Source organism: Scyliorhinus canicula, chromosome 14 (assembly GCF_902713615.1).
Source record: "Scyliorhinus canicula chromosome 14, sScyCan1.1, whole genome shotgun sequence".
Classification (NCBI taxonomy): Eukaryota; Metazoa; Chordata; class Chondrichthyes; order Carcharhiniformes; family Scyliorhinidae; genus Scyliorhinus; species Scyliorhinus canicula.
Genome location: NC_052159.1, coordinates 22,087,867 through 22,105,111, shown reverse-complemented (window position 1 = coordinate 22,105,111; position 17,245 = coordinate 22,087,867). Strand labels below are relative to the sequence as shown.

Sequence of the window (17,245 nt, the reverse complement as noted above, 5' to 3'; positions counted from 1 at the left end):
ATACTGACAGCGGCCACCACCTCTCCTGTGGCTGCTGGGTACAGAGAGTTCGGCGCATCCAATTGGACAGCAGCACTAAGGGGCGGGACCTGCCTCCCGGAGAAATTGATCCCATGGCGAGACACGCTGCTGGTCTGTCACGTGCCTGAGTGACAGAAGGTGCAGCGGACTTTCTGAAATAAGTGGCATGAGGGTCTGGCTAGCTCTCCAGGAAGCGGCCAAGGCACTTACTGCCCCATAAGAATCTGCCCATTACTTCAGTGAAATGGAACAACTTACCATTGAGGCACTCAATATCAACATCCAGGCCCTGCCAGAGTAAACATGTCTCTGCTCTATGGCAACAATGTGCTTTATCCGAACATTGTGCCCTATTGGACCAGTATTTCCAACACGTTCTGTTTTTATTTCGTATTTACAATTCCCTGACCAATTAACTTGTTGACTTCAGAGTGAAATTTCCGTTGTGGATAGTGTTTTGAAAAATGCAATGTTCATTTTGTTACTTGAAGCTACCATACACAATTGTACCAGCAGAGGGAGTCTGCAAGCAGAAGCAGAGTTTGAAGAAGCTCTCAATAAAGAAACCACGATGCTCTTGCATTTTTAAATTCTGGCCTGTCTCTGGTTGTTTCTGGTCCTAAGAAACGCCCGCCGATGAGGGGGACCATGCAAAAATAAGAAGGAATGAAACTTTTTATAGGGTTATTCCTATTCTCTACAAAACAAAACATCATTTTAAGCTGCAGATTTACAGAAACAATTAGGCTGCTTCAAAGGCACATAAACTCAGATCAAACAGGCAGGCAAGCTTTGGAGGCAAGTTTTATCCCTGTAGCAGATACAAAACTGAATTGAAATTAAATGAAATGAAAATCGCTTATTGTCACAAGTAGGCTTCAAATGAAGTTACTGTGAAAAGCCCCTAGTCGCCACATTCCGGCACCTGTTCGGAGAGGCTGGAGTATTGCTGTGCCCAATCTACCAATGTGTGAAGTACATTTGGAGCAATCCTTCGTCTGCCCATGTTGGGAAAAGTAGCTGCATCGGTTTGAAGGGTCTGTGTCGGGTTTTGTTATCACAGAGCATAAAAGAAAGTGGACTGTACTTTTCCACTGTGTCGGTGAAGCATTAGAAGACTTTTTTTGAAATGTAAACTGACGACGACTCAGCTGGCAATTCACTAACATCCTACTTTACACCTGAAAAAACACAGTGGGCCTCAACTTTCTCAAAGTGGCAACCAGTCCTGAACTGGCACTCTGAGCCCAATAACATGTGAATTCTTTCCCCAGCCTGTCACTTTCCAGGGCAGTGTGCCCCTCGGTCCCAGCGTCTAAGTACAGGTGGATCCAAGTGAAGGAAGCCACACACCCTTTTATACAGAACTAGTGGGCACGTTATGGGCGGCATGGTAGCACAGTGGTTAGCACAGTTGCTTCACAGCTCCAGGATCCCAGGTTCGATTCCCGGCTTGGGTCACTGGCTGTGCGGAGTCTGCACGTTCTCCCCATGTTTGCGTGGATTTCCTCCGGGTGCTCCGATTTCCTCCCACAGTCCAAAGATGTGCGGGTTAGGTGGATTGGCCACGCTAAATTGCCCTGAGTGTCCAAAAAAAGGTTGGGTGGGGTTACTGGGTTACGGGGATAAGGGTGGAGGTGTGGGCTTTCCAAGGGTCGGTGCAGACTCGATGGGCCGAATGGCCTCCTTCTGCATTGTAAATTCTATAAAGCAGGAAGGTCTTTGCCAAGCCAAAGAGAAGGAAAGTGGATATAATTTGGGGGCTTTGGAGAGTGGTGGGCGGGGAGGGGGGGGGGCGAGAATCAAAGGATGGGAGTGGATTAGAGGTCGTGGTGAAACAGAGTTGGGCGGTGAATTGGAAGTCGGTCAGGAATGAGCAGAGGTGGGGGGGGGGCGGGGAATTGGAGGTCGGGGGGCCAGATCGAGTCGGGCCTAGGGGGAATTAGGTGACAGTGGGGAAGGGTGGGGTGATTAGAAAGTGTGTCGAGCCTGGAGAGTGTGAGGGGGTGTTGGTGAGCATGGTGTCAGGCCTGCTGGTGGGTGAATGCCTGGCCTAGGATTATGCGTGGGCGGGTTGGGGGCGGGGGGGGGAGGGGGCGGGGGGAGATGAATTTGGTCAGCCTGGGTAGGTCCTTGAAGCGGGGATGGGGCGTAAGAATAAGGCCCGCTGTGGGAGGGGAGGAGCAGGAGATCCATGGGCTGCGGAGACCCCAGGTGGTTTGCGGGGCAGCGAGTCTCGTGGAGGAGTGTCGGTCTGGGTCTGTACAATAGTTACCCAGAAATTAGAAGTAGCTTTAATTCTTCTAACCTTTACTGGATAACTATTGGTGTTGTCCAGTCAGAAGAATTTACAATTTGCAATTTAAAATCACTTTCTGAGATGGTTCCCAGTGCAAGGCATTTGCCCCGGGGAAGTTTGCACTTCTGGGCAATTGCCATGCAAACTTTACCTGGAATTCCCGAGTGCATCTTTAGGGTACCCCTCGCCAATCCTACACAAGGGAGCACAGAGGTTAAGGCCCATTATATGAAACGATTGTCTTCAGATGTTCAAAGTAAGAAGCTAACTTGGCAATTGACCAGTATTGCAGGTGCTTGAGGCAACTAGTATCCAAATGTGGCCTTGGGGAAGTCGAACTGGTGGAAGGGGAAACAGAAACATCAATTATTGAAGGTTGCAGCGCCAGCCAACCCTGCCGAAAAGCACCCGGGAAAGGCAGAAAGCTATCGAAGCTGTTGCAGCGCGCACGATCACTATCGCTTTCTAAATCCAGATTGACAGAGGTTGGGGCTGTCATAATATACACACAGGTATATGATGGTGCACAGACAGGCAGTGATTGAAACACAGGATGACCAGTGAACACACAGAACACAGCAGCCAATCACCAGACAGGACACGGCCACTATAAAGCCAGAGGGCGCTAGTTTTCCCGCTCTCTTGGGATCCAGCCTCTGAGACAGTCAGAGCCCGTGAGCAACAACTAGAACACACAACATGTGGCAGTAAGATAGTCTGGTCAGGTTAGCCTCAGGTCTCCAGTCAAGTCAGCATAGCGCCAACCCACAGTTAAAGCATGTATGATAGTTAAGAGTTCAATAAAATTGAGTTGCATTTCTTCAAGTGTTGGAAGCCTGTCTCTCTCACTGCTGCAGTAAACGCAGTCCTCGCAGATCCAGCTTACCCAACACATCAGGGGCTGCCAAATACTAAACATCCCTCCAACTCCTGTAAGCCACTATTCATCACCTGTGTACCAGAAACGTACCAGCGAAGCAACAACAGCAGCTTTGCAAAGAGAGCTGTTACACTGCCAATGTTTCCTCCTTGGCAATGCTGACACACAGCGGACACTGTGCACTATCAGCCAACAGTGCAACACTTGTCGAAAATCCAATCGTTTCGTTTGTGCTTATTGCTCATCAAAAAAAAAATCAGCTAACAGGACCATGACCAGCAGAAGAGTAAGAGGACGAGAGAACGTCGCCAAAGTAGAGGCGGATGACCCTTAATTGGAAAAAAATGAATTGGGTACTCTAAATTTATTTTTTTTAAAAGATTAGAATCTGTGTTGCTGGGCAGTCACCAAACCACATCATATAGTGAGAAAGACAATGAACACCAACAATTAATGACACCATTGAGAAAGTGCATGGTACTAAGTAGATGTACTTGAGAAAGTACATGGGTGACACAGTGGCACAGTAGTTAGCACTGTTGCCTCACTGTGCTAGGCATCCGGGTTCAATTCCGGCCTCGGGTGGCTGTCTGTATGGAGTTCACACTTTCTCCCCGTGTCTGTGTGGGTTTCCTCCGGGTGCTCCGGTTTCCTCCCACAGTCCAATGATGTGCAGGTTAGGTCGATTGGCCGTGCTAAATTGTCCCTTAGAGTCCAAAAGGGTTAGGTGGGTTTCCTGGATTAGGGGGCTAGGGTAGGGTTGTGGGCCTCGATAGAGTGGCATTTCCAAGAGTCAGTGCAGAATCAATGGCCCGGATGGCCTCCTTCTGCACTGTTGGAATTCTATGATTCTATTCTATGATTCTAAACACTTTGCCAAACTTGACCTCAATGTAGGATATCATCAAATTGAGCTTTCAGAAGAATCAAAGGATTTTACACATCAGACCTTTTCAATACAGGAGGGTCAACCTTGGAACCAATTCAGCAGCTGATATTTTCAGCACGTGATTCACTTCAAGGACTTGAAATCATACTGAACATCAGTGGTGACTTCCTCACCTACATTCACACTGAAAATAAACTCGAGATTCACCTACATGCAAGCCTGCAACACCCTTGAGAAGATGACCTCACATTGAACAATGACAAGCGAACAATGACAAGTGCTTTTCCAATCAGTTATGTGTTCATCAGTGAAGGAGGTGCATCTGATCCACGGAAAGCTGAAGCCATTGCAAATGTTTTAGATCCTACAAAGATAACGGAGTCTGCGAGGACTCATCACATTCTGTATCATTCCTGACCTCGCTATGCTATCTGGCCCCTTGGACAATCTGACAAAAGAGACCACAAGTGCGAGTGGACTACATCACACAACAGGCTGTACACCAGATGAAACAATGGTTATCAGCAAGATGCACAAATGCCTGTTTTGACACTGAAAAGACCACCCAACGAGTTGTTGATGCAAGCCCGGTTGACTTAAGCACAGTTCTCCTGCAGAAAGATAAGGCAGGGAACCCAGCCTGATGGCAAGCTCATTGCTAATGCCTTTCAGAATAACATTATTCACAAACAGAGAGAGAAGTGCTCCCAATCACATGGCGTATCAGCCATTTTCACCTATTTGCATGTAAGCGGGTTTGAAGTCAGAGTAGAACATAGACCATTAGTAGCCTTCAACAATCCATATAGCAAACCGTCCACCCAAATAAAGCATTGCATACCCAACAAACAAGAGTACGAGCTCCATGTTAGCATCAGCCAGGCAAGTTCAGTCAGTGGACTATCTTTGTGGCATCCTTTGCCAACAGTCAGTCCCATTAGTCATGAGGAAAAGCTTGCTGAACAACATCTTAATTGCCTAAGCCTAAACTCAGCGCCAAAGTCACTAAAAGGTAGCTGACTTCAAATCAGCAACAAAACAAGATGAAGTGTTTACAATTAAATATGACAACTACGGAATAATAAACTGTAAAGACATCTACACAGGAAATCTCACACACGACAGATCGTGGCAGGAGACTCCCAGGGATACAGCACTCTAGGTTACTAGTTCAGCAACATAACCACTACACTATTGTCCCATACTTAGATGGCGTGATCACATTACAGAGGGCAAATGCGTCGATGTAGAACTGTTAGGCAGACTACACTGATTCCATTGACGCAGGCAGCATTTTGGGCCTCTACCTGTGCACAAATTTCTTCAATACCAATGGGGAACCCCGTGAGCAAATTTCTCCCCATTTGATCTGTAAAAGGGTATGCTAATTGCTTAAAACACATACAAATGTTCCATTAGGAACTGCAGCAGGAGAGAGAAAGTGGTTGTGACACCTCAATCAATTGTAGGCATTTTCATTCTGCCGATCTTGCACTTTCCAGCAGTGTAAATGGCTCTTCGTGGGAAGATAACTGTTCTGGGAGATTACAAAATACCAAATAAATTAAGAGATTCAACATCAGCCACGATGATTGCATCAGGCAGCAGCTGAACTTATTAATTCTTCCTTACAATACGCGCAGAACTGCAACTATTCAAATCAGTGCTATCTGTGCGAATTATTCATTAGGAAGAAAATGAGGTATACACACTAGAGGTATAAAATACAAATGGGGAAGTAAGGCCGCTCCATGCAATTTACAGAACTATAGCTAAACTAAAATTCTTCCAACAATACAAGGAATGTATGGAAAAAAAACCATCCCCCCTACCTACCGATCACTGCTGTGCATTGAAATGACCTCTCACTTTCCCAATCAGATGTTTCAAGCAGAGGCAAGGTGAGGAATGGCCATGTCCATTTTGCTTCAGTGCAAAGGGTGCCTCTACTGATCAATGAATACTTTGATGTCGCTACACCACAGTGTGTCTTAACCCGTATACGGTGGACAAATGACTGCACGTTCGTTTCATTAAACAATCAATATTTATCCACGTGCACACAGTATTAAGGTTAGACAATCATACACGCACACGACATTAGTTATATCACAGTACAAGTTCATACAAGACCTTGATTTAACTTTGAAGTGACTGACAAGTACCGGACAGATATTGGCCTTTGTCTGTGATCCTAAGTCTTTCAGTCCTCTATGTTCTGTCCTTGGTCTGGTCTGTTCCTGGCTCTGGTCTTCCTTCTGCTGGTTGGGTGATGGTCTTTCTCGTTGGCTGGTGAAGGTCACCATTCGGTTGCTGTTGCAGGGAGAGAGATTGGGGGGTTGCGCAGCATCTTTTATCCCTGGGGATTTTGTTCTCTTTTGGGTGGTCCCAGGTGGGTCACCAATTAATCGATCAGGGTTCAATCACCATAATCGATAAAGTCCAATCAAGGTCCGCCACCTTGATGGTGGGGCGTGTCCTTACCGGCCATGTCCGTAGGTGTTCAGGGCATGTAGGCCCTTCCAAATAAGGAAAGGAGGCGCAGTTGTGTCTGTTAGTTGAGTGAAATGAACACGCAAGTCCTATTGTCCCGGGATGGCCTGGAGATGGCCTTTTTTCCTGTGTATTGCAAGAAGCTGGGCTGCAGCCTTATTGTTTATTTTGAGCTGCAGCCTGCTTGTCCTCGAACTTGGCTCTTTTCCCAGAATCCCTTGCCAGATGCCATTTTAGGTGGCCACCACTTCTATGTGAAACACAGTAACAAATCGGTCTAACATGATGGGCTAAAATGGTTCCACCTTCTTGTTCGGTGTTTTAAATGTTTTAATTAATATTAGGATTAGATTTCATCAACTGATGGCTGTGCTACACCTAATGACTTGGCTGTACAAGACATTAATACTGATGCCTAAAATGGAGAAGTGTTATCGCCCTGAAGTTTAACTTCTCTTACCCTGCCCTGTCCCAGGAGTGGATGAAATCTCCCACCATAGCCCACACAGTTATGCTAGTGGAGTGGGGCCAAATATAACCAGCAATAGTGTCAGGGTACTGCCCAGATATGTCCCTGTGGTAAACACCACTGGTAACACATTGCATGTATTACGGTACTGCCACTGTATTACAGGTACCACAGTAAATCCCAGCCTGTTGGCTCCTCCCAGCAGGCGGCGTATAAATGTGTATGCACGCCTGCGCTGCTCCCATTCTGGTTCCAGCTGCAGGAGGCACAACATCTTGTGCAATAAAGCCTCGATTGTTTCACCATTCTTGTCTCGTGGTAATTGACAGAACATGAATTTATTGCACAAGATTTTAAAAGATGAACATCTTAATCAAGCCTGATCGGCTGCAGCTGAGCCCTCACACAGCCAACGCCACGTCCACCTTCGAGCACTGGCTAGCCCGCTTCGAAGGCTACCTCAGAGCAGCCACTGAAGAACTCTCAGACCCACAGAAGCTCCAAGTCCTCTACTCACCGGTGAGCACTGAAATTTTTCCCCTCATCCGAGATGTGCCCGATGACGCTACTAAAGGGACATTACATTAAGTCGGTGAATCAAGTGTAGGCCAGGCACCTCTTGGCCACGAGACGGCAACTCCCAGGGGAGACTCTGGATGATTTCTTGCGGGCCCTACAGATTCTCGGTAGGAACTGTGACTGCCAGGCAGTTTCGGCAGTCCAACACACCGAACTACTAATCAGAGACGCTTATGTCACGGGCATGCAGTCTACGTACGTTCGCAGGCGACTATTGGAAGGGGTTAGCTCGATCTTGCAGGGACCAGGCAGCTTGCTAATTCACTAGATGTGGCCTCCTGTAGTCTGGAGGCCTACACCTCTGACCCTTGTGGGCATTGTGGGCCCCACCAGCTACCGACTCAAGCATACCGCAAGCCTGCACCGCGTGGCAGCCAGCCAATTCCAAGTGTAATTTTTGTGGCCAGGGCAAACATCCCAGGCAGTGCTGCCCGGCGTGGAGCGCAACCTGCAACGGGTGCGGGAAGAAGGGCCACTTTGTTTCCGTTTGCCAGGCCCGGTCGGTCGCCACTGTTTCCAGGCCCAGCATTACTACACCCCCCACGTGCGGCCCATGGGCGCCGCCATCTGTGATGCCGCCCGCCATGTGTGCCCCATGGGCGCCGCCATCTTAGGCGCCATTTTGGACCACACCTCAGGACCCCTGCTCCTCTGGCCGTTCGCTGCCCGCTGATACCTCCACCACCGCTGATCAGCCCGGGACCTCCCAACATCCGCAGCTCGCCTCCATCACCCTGGATCAGTCTCGGCCCCGCAACCTCGCGACCGCTACGACGACAGTGAAGATCAACGGGCACGAGACGACCTGCCTCTTTGACTCCGGGAGCACAGAGAGTTTCAGCCACCCTGCTGTGGTAAGGCGCTGCTCCCTCCCGGTACTCCCCGTCACCCAGAAAATCTCCCTGGCCTTCGGATCCCATTCTGTGGAAATCCGGGGGTGCTGTGTCGCGACCCTCACTGTTCAAGGCGTAGAGTTCAGCAACTTCAGGCTCTACGTCCTCCCCCACCTCTGCGCTGCCCTGTTACTAGGCCTTGATTTTCAATGCCACCTCCAAAGCCTTACTTTAAAATTCGACAGACCCCTGCCCCCCCCCCCCCCCCCCTCCCCTCACCGTCTGCGACCTCACGACCCTTATGGTCAATCCACCTTCACTGTTTGCAAACCTCACCCCGGACTGCAAGCCCGCCGACACTAGGAGCAGACAGTACAGTGCGCAGGACTGGGTCTTTATCAAGTCGGAGGTCCAACGGCTTCTGAGGGAGGGGATCATTGAGGCCAGTAACAGCCCCTAGAGAGCTCAAGTGGTGGTAGTGAAGACTGGGGAGAAGCACAGGATGGTCACTGACTACAGTCAGACCATCAACCGGTACACGCAGCTCGACGCGTACCTGCTCCCACGCATATCTGACATGGTCAATCAGATTGCGCAGTATCGAGTCTTTCCCACAGTAGGCTTGAAGTCTGCCTACCACCAGCTCCCCATCCGCCTGGAGGACAGCCAATACACTGCGTTTGAAGCAGATGGCCGCCTCTATCATTTCCTTAGAGTTCCCTTCGGCGTCACCAATGGAGTCTCGGTCTTCCAGCGAGAGATGGACCGAATGGTTGACCAGTACGGACTGCGGGCCACCTTCCCGTACCTAGATAATGTCACTATCTGCGGCTAAGATCAGCAGGACAATGACGCAAACCTCCAAAAATTCCTCCATACCGCCAGACTCCTAACCTCACCTACAATAAGGAGAAATGTGTGTTCCGCACCAACTGCTTCGCCATCCTTGGCTACGTAGTGGAAAATGGAGTCCTAGGGCCCGACCCCAACCTCATGCGCCCCCTCCTGGAACTCCCTCTCCCCCACTGCCCCAAGGCCCTGAAACGATGCCTGGGGTTTTGTCTCCCTCGGGGTTACCCTTGCCAATTTGATCAATCCAGTCAGTATGCATATTAAAATCACCCATGATCCCATTGTGGCCTTCTCACAAGCCCGTAGAGTGCATGAGGGATTGTTTTTTAGAGCAATATGCTATGGAGCCAACCAGGGAGCAGGCAAGTTTAGATTTAATATTATGTAATGAAGAAGGGATAATTCCGGCCTTGGGTGACTGTCTGTGTGGAATTGGCACGTTCTCCCCGTGTCTGCGTGGGTTTCCTCCGGGTGCTCCGTTTTTCCCCCACAGTCCAAAGATGAGCAGTTTAGGGGGATTGGCTATGATAAATTGTCGCTTTGTGTCCAAAGATGTGTAGTTTAGCTTAAGGAGTGATTGGGATCGGTAAGTGGGCTTGGGTGGAGCTTCAAAGAGTTCAGACTCGATGGACCAAATGGCCTCCTTCTGCACTGTAGGGATTCTAAGAGAGATAAAGTAAACATGGACCAAATGTTCCCCCTTGTGAGGCAATCTAAAACAAGATATCACAGATATAGGCTGAGAGGTAGTAGATTTAAAACTGAGATGAGGAGGAGTTGCTTCTCGCAGAGGGTGGTGAATTTGTGGAACTCGCTTCTCCATAAGACCAAGGAGCAGAATTAGGCCACTCGGCCCATCGAATCTGCTCCACCATTCAATCATGGCTGATATTTTCTCATCCCCATTCTCCTGCCTTCTCCCCATAACCCCATATCCCCTATTATGCTGAAGGGACAATCCTTTAAAACCGAGATGAGGAGGAATTTCTACAGCCAGAGGGTATTGTCTCTGGATTAGTAATCCAGGGACCCAGGGTAATGCCCTGGGCGCCCTGGTTTGAATCCCACCACAGCAGATGGTGACATTTGAATACAAAGAACAAAGAAAATTACAGCACAGGAACAGGCCCTTCGGCCCTCCCAGCCTGCGCCGATCCAGATCCTTTATCTAAACCTGTCTCCTATTTTCCAAGGTCTACTTCCCTCTGTTCCCGCCCGTTCATATATAAAGATCTGGAATTAAAATGATGAGCAGGAAATTATTGTTGATTGTCATGAAACCCCACCTGGTTCACTCAGTCCTTCAGGGAAGGAGCTCTGTCCCCCTCACCCGACCTGGCCTACATCTGGCTCCAGATTCACAACAGTCTGGTTGTCTCTTAAATGCACCTTTTAGGGCAATTGGTTGCCCAGCCAGCGGCACCCACATCCCTCCCATGAAAATGTTTTTAAAAAATTTTTAAATTAAATATGTCAGTAAATAAACATTCACCTCAAAAATTTAACCCCCTCAATCAAGCCTAATTTCATCACTAAACTAAATTACCTACAGCAAAACACTGATTTCTCTGTTTTCACTAGCCTTCCGTGTTGGAGGCTAAGATTGTTTTCCACAGATCCAACCTGACGCAAAAATCATCAAATTGTTTTTGAAGAAAAAGTGAGAGAGGAGATTGCAACAATTGCATTTCGCTCCCTAGCTTCAGGGGGGAGGCGGTGGCGTAGTGGTGTCGTCCAGAGACTCAGGGCAATGATCTGGGGGTCCGGGTTCTAATCCGGCCATGGCAGATGGTGGAATTTAATCTCAATAAAATATCTGGAATGAAAAGACGGGAGATCCATACAAAACACCGTAGACATTGGTGGGACCGGAAGATCCCATCGGCAGCCAATGCTGGAAAATATACCATGGTGGGGAAGGGGCGGGGGAGAGAAAATCCCACCCATAGTGAGCAACATTCGATTTGGTTCTGGGATTGGACAACATTCCTCACCGTCCTAAATAATCCTCATCATGCTCAAACTTAATCTAACATTATCTATCAGGCCCGCAGTGTGGTGCGTGTACTGGACGCTACATTAGTCATTGGAGACTCCATAGTTAAGGGGATAGATAGGAGATTCTGTGGGAACGAGAGAGACACGCGATTGTGTGTTGCCAATATCCTGGGGTGAAAATTTGCTAATGCTCTCCGGTAGGGTTTAAACTAGTTCAGCAGGGGATTGGGAACCTGAATTATAGCTCCAGTATACAGGAGGTTGAGAGTAGTGAGGTCATGAGTAAGGTTTCAAAGTTGCAGGAGTGTACCGGCAGGCAGGAAGGTGGTTTAAAGTGTGTCTACTTCAATGCCAGGAGCATCCGGAATAAGGTGGGTGAACCTGCGGCATGGGTTGGTACCTGGGACTTCGATGTTGTGGCCATTTCGGAGACATGGTAGAGCAGGGACAGGAATGGTTGTTGCGGGTGCCGGGGTTTAGATATTTCAGTAATCTCAAGGAAGGTGGTAAAAGAGGGAGAGGGGTGGCATTGTTAGTCAAGGACAGTATTACGGTGGCAGAAAGGACGTTTGATGAGGACTCGTCTACTGAGGTAGTATGGGCTGAGGTTAGAAACAGGAAAGAAGAGTTCACCCTGTTAGGCTGACTTAGCTCACTGGGCTAAATCGCTGGCTTTTAAAGCAGACCAAGCAGGCCAGCAGCACGGTTCAATTCCCGAATCAGCCTCCCCGGACAGGCGCCGGAATGTGGCGACTAGGGGCTTTTCACAGTAACTTCATTGAAGCCTACTCATGATGTAGTAATCCACGGGAGGCAGGAGTTCCGTCACCACACCAATATTTATTTACAATAACGATATTACAGGAGCAGCTACAAACAGTGCTGCTAGCAGTCCAGTCAACTTAAGACTGGCTCACAAAGGCTACACAGGTGATTATATGGGCCCCCTCAATGAGCTATCATTGAGGGAGCTCATACTCCAATTGGCCAACCAATAAAGCCAATTGGAGTTCATTACACCCCCCCCCCCCCCCCCCCCCAAGGTCCGAGGAATTCCTGCCAGCTGGCATTCCTCTGAGCTTCTTCCTGCTCCTCATGTCTGGGTCTGTCACCTCTGTGTCGTCCGACGGGTCGTACTCCGAAGTGGGCGGCGTGTACCTTATAGGTGACCGTCTTTTCCTTGACGACCTCCTTGGAAGTTGTTCTTCCTCCTCCCAGGGTAGAGGTGTCGCGGCGGCCTCGTCGAGCGTGTCCATCTCCAACTCTGATGACTGGATGATGGGGTCTGGAGAAATTGCTCGGGACTGGGGTGTGGGTATCCTTTCCATCTGGGCTATCCCAGCTTGAGGCGGTCCTGCTTCGCCTGCCTCCAGGTGTGGTTCCGCTGCCCTTATTTGGTCTAGGTGTTTCTTCAGCACCTTACCTCCTATTGAAACCTCATAGGATATGGGCCCTGTTTGGGACTCTACCGTGCCTTTGACCCACGTTGGTCCATTCCCATAATTCTTGACCCAAACCGGTGCCCCCACCTGGAAATGTCTCTGCTGCCGACTATTATCATGCCCCCTGCGTTGGGCCTCCTGTTGTTTCTCCACTTTCCCCGTTAAATTTGGGAAAAGGAGAATCAGCCTCGTTCGCAGACGCCTTCCCATTAAGAGTTCAGCTGGCGGTATGCCCTTTGTGGAATGCGGTGTGGTCCTGTAATCAAACTGCCAACGGGAGACCTTTGTGTCCATTGACGCTGCCGGCTGCTTCTTGAGTCCCGCTTTAAGTGTCTGGACCGCTCTCTCTGCCAGGCTGTTGGTCGCTGGATGGTAAGGGGCCGTTTTGATGTGACGGACTCCGTTTTCCTTCAGGAATTTTCCAAATTCCCCACTTGTGAATGCCGTTCCGTTGTCCGACACCAATACCTCCGGAAGTCCATGTGTTGCAAACGAGGCCCTGAGCTTTTCAATTGTCGATGCTGTGCTTGCCGTGTTTACCCGGTGGATGTCCAACCATTTGGAGTGGGCGTCCACTATCACCAAAAACATTGAGCCCATGAAAGGGCCGGCGTGGTCAATATGCAGGCGGGTCCACGGTCTGCCTGGCCATTCCCACGGGTGCAATGGCGCCGCTGGTGGCACTCTTTGCCCCTGTTGGCACTCCTGGCACCGACGTACCAAGGCTGCTATGTCTGTGTCCAAACCTGGCCACCAAACATAGCTTCGAGCTAGCATCTTCATTTTAGACACCCCTGGGTGTCCGTGATGTAACTCGGTTAAGATTGCCTGACGGCCCTGAGCTGGGACAATTACCCGGGCTCCCCATAATAGGATACCGTCTTCTACGGTTATTTGGTCCCTTCTGCTCCAGTATGGGTGCATCTGGGGCTCCACTGGTCTTTCCAGTTCCCCTGTTAGCAGTAAATGCTTCATCTTGGCTAAAACTGGGTCTTTTTGCGTCCACAACCGAATATGTTGTGCGTCTACTGGTAGGGTGTCCAAAAAGTTTAGAGTCGTTACTGTCTCCTCTACTTTTGGTATTTGCGGCGGAGTGTCCGGGAGGGGAAGTCTGCTCAAAGTATCTGCATTTGCTACTCGTGATCCCGGTCTGTGCTCCAGAACGTATCTATACGCCGCCAGTAGCATCGCACAGCGTTGGATTCTAGTTGATGCAATCGGGGGTACTGACTTGTCTTCTTTTAATAACCCTAATAAAGGCTTATGGTCCGTCATTATGGTGAATTTCCGCCCGTACAGATACTGGTGAAATTTGTTTACCGCGAATATCACCACCAGTCCTTCCTTCTCAATTTGGGCGTACTTCCTCTCAGCCATCGCCAAGGTCCTCGAAGCATAGGCTATTGGCCGTTCTTCCTCATTCCTTCCTCTATGGGCTAAGACGGCTCCTACCTCGTAGGGGGATGCATCAAAAGTGACCACCAACTCCATCCTTGGGTCATAATGCTCTAGGACATTTTCGGATGACAGCTGTTCCTTAATGTCCCTAAATGCTCGGTTTTGACGGGTGGACCATTTCCATTCTTGCCCCTTTTTTAGTAGCTGGTGGAGGGGTTCTAGGATGGACGCCCTATTTTCAATAAATTTTCCATAATAGGTTACCAACCCTAGAAATGATCGTAACTCCTGGACCGTGGTGGGAGCTGGGGCTTCTTTTATTGCCCTTACTCTGTCTTCTAATGGGTGTAAGCCTGACTCGTCTACTATCCCAGGTACGTCACTTGTGGGGCCAGAAAAACACATTTTTCCCTTTTTAGCCGTACGCCTGCCTTTGCAAAACGCCTGAGCGCTTCCTTCAGGTTCCTTAAGTGTTCCCTGTTTGTCCTACCCGTGATTAAAACATCGTCCAAATAAATCGCCACCTGCGGTAGTCCCTGTAGAATATTTTCCATCGTACGCTGGAATATAGCGCAGGCTAATGACACTCCGAAAGGTAGCCTAGTATAACGAAAAAGGCCCTTCAGGGTGTTAATCGTAGCGAACTTCTGGGAGCCCTTGTCCAGTTTTAACTGCAGGTAGGCGTGGCTCATGTCCAGTTTCGTGAACAAAAGCCCACCTGCCAATTTGGCATATAGGTCGTCTATTCTCGGGATTGGGTATTTGTCCAGCAGTGCGTATTTGTTTACTGTCTGTTTGAAATTTCCACAGAGACGTATCGAGCCGTCTGGCTTCAAAATTGGTACCACCGGCGCTGCCCATTCCGAGAACTGTACTGGTCTGATAATGCCGTCGCGCCGTAACCTTTCTATTTCGTCATCTACTTTCTTCCTTAATGCAAAAGGTACCGGCCTGGTCTTACAAAATTTCGGAAGGGCTTCTGGGTCCACGTGCAAAGTTGCTTTGGCGCTTATGATTTCCCCCAAACCTTCCTGGAAGACCTCCGGGTATTTTTGGAGTACTCCACTCAACTGCCCGCTTCCACTCTGGAAAATTTTCATCCAATCTAATTTTAGGTCTTTCAGTCAGTTCCGTCCAATTAAGCTCGGTCCGGAGCCCTCTACTATAGTCAACGGTAATCTAAGCAATTGTTTCTCATATTCCACGGGTACATGCGTCGTGTCTAGAACTTCCAGGGGTTCCCCCGTGTAGGTTTTAAGTTTCGGCAATGTTTTTGTTAGGGTTAGTGGCTGGAGTCCATCTTTGATTTTCCTAAATGCTGCCACTCCCATTACTGATACGGCCGCACCCGTGTCTATTTCCATTATTGTCAGCCGTCCGTTCACCCGTGGGGTAATCCTAATGGGTTCTGCTTTCTTCGTTGCAATATTATATAATTGTTCCCCTTCGGAGGAGGATGGGGCATCTAGGTTGTGTACTACCCTGCGTCCCCACCTGCTATTCCTCTTTTGCCACCTCCTTCAAGGGTTTCTGTCGTTGTTACCCCACTCTGTCTGGTGCCAGAAACGGTCCTTCTCTGTTGGGGGAGCCTCAGCCGGTACTTCCCTCTGTCTCCAGTTAGTCCTGGCAGACTTGGGGGCAGTTCTGGGGTTTTCCTTTTTCCCTCTATTCCTCAGGTTTTTCCTGAGAGCGGCTATCTGGTAGCAGGACCCATTGTGGTAGTCCCTCTCACAGGTAGCTACCTCCATTGGCCTGCCCTGTAGTTCCTGCGCCCCACTTGCTGCCTTTTCTAGGGTCAGTGCGAGCTGTAACGCCTGCCTGCAGTCTAGCTCCGTTTCCGCCAACAGGAAACACTTTAGTTCAAGTACTTTAGATGGGTCCGTTTTTGTCCCATGTGTGCAGGAGGGTTTCCTGACACAGTATGTAGATAGGCCAATGAGAGGCGAGGCCATATTGGATTTGGTACTGGGTAATGAACCAGGACAGGTGTTAGATTTGGAGGTAGGTGAGCACTTTGGTGATAGCAACCACAATTCGATTATGTTTACTTTAGTGATGGGAAGGGATAGGTATATACCGCAGGACAAGAGTTACATCTGGGGGAAAGGCAATTATGATACGATGAGGCAAGACTTAGGATGCATCGGATGGGGAGGGAAATTGCAGGGGATGGGCACAATGGAAATGAGGAGCTTGTTCAAGGAACAGCTACTGCGTGTCCTTGATAAGTATGTACCTGTCAGGCAGGGAGGAAGTGGTTGAGCGAGGGAACCGTGGTTTACTAAAGTAGTTGAAACACTTGTCAAGAGGAAGAAGGAGGCTTATGTAAAGATGAGACGTGAAGGTTCAGTTAGAGCGCTCAAGAGTTACAAGTTAGCTAGGAAGGCTCTAAAGAGAGAGCTGAGAAGAGTCAGGAGGGGACATGAGAAGTCTTTGGCAGATAGGATCAAAGATAACCCTAAAGCTTTCTATAGGTATGTCAGGAATAAAAGAATGACTAGGGTAAGAGTAGGGCCAGTCAAGGACAGTAGTGGGAAGTTGTGCGTGGAGTCAGAGGATATAGGAGAGGTGCTAAATGAATATTTTTCGTCAGTATTCACGCAGGAAAAAGACAATGTTGTCGAGGAGAATACTGAGATACAGGCTACTAGACTAGAAGGGCTTGAGGTTCAAAAGGAGGAGGTGTTAGCAATTCTAGAAAGAGTGAAAATAAATAAGTCCCCTGGGCCAGATGGGATTTATCCTAGGATTCTCTGGGAAGCTAGGGAGGAGATTACTGAGCCTTATGCTTTGATCTTTAAGTCATCTTTGTCTACAGGAATACTGCCAGAAGACTGGAGGATAGCAAATGTTGTCCCCTTGTTCAAGAAGGGGAGTAGAGACAATGCCGGTAACTATAGACCAGTGAGCCTTACTTCTGTTGTGGGCAAAGTCTTGGAAAGGTTTATAAGAGATAGGATGTATAATCATCTGGAAAGGAATAATTTGATTAGAGATAGTCAACACGGTTTTGTGAAGGGTGGGTCGTGCCTCACAAACCTTATTGAGTTCTTTGAGAAGGTGACCAAACAGGTGGATGAGGGTAAAGCAGT

At 48.9% G+C, this 17,245-nt stretch overlaps 1 protein-coding gene across 1 annotated transcript in view; it reads right to left on the bottom strand.

Moving 5' to 3' along the window:
- oca2 (oculocutaneous albinism II) overlaps nt 1-17,245 on the bottom strand; it is a 559,961-nt gene that overhangs the window by 422,020 nt on the left and 120,696 nt on the right. The gene's annotated exons all lie outside the window — the stretch shown is intronic.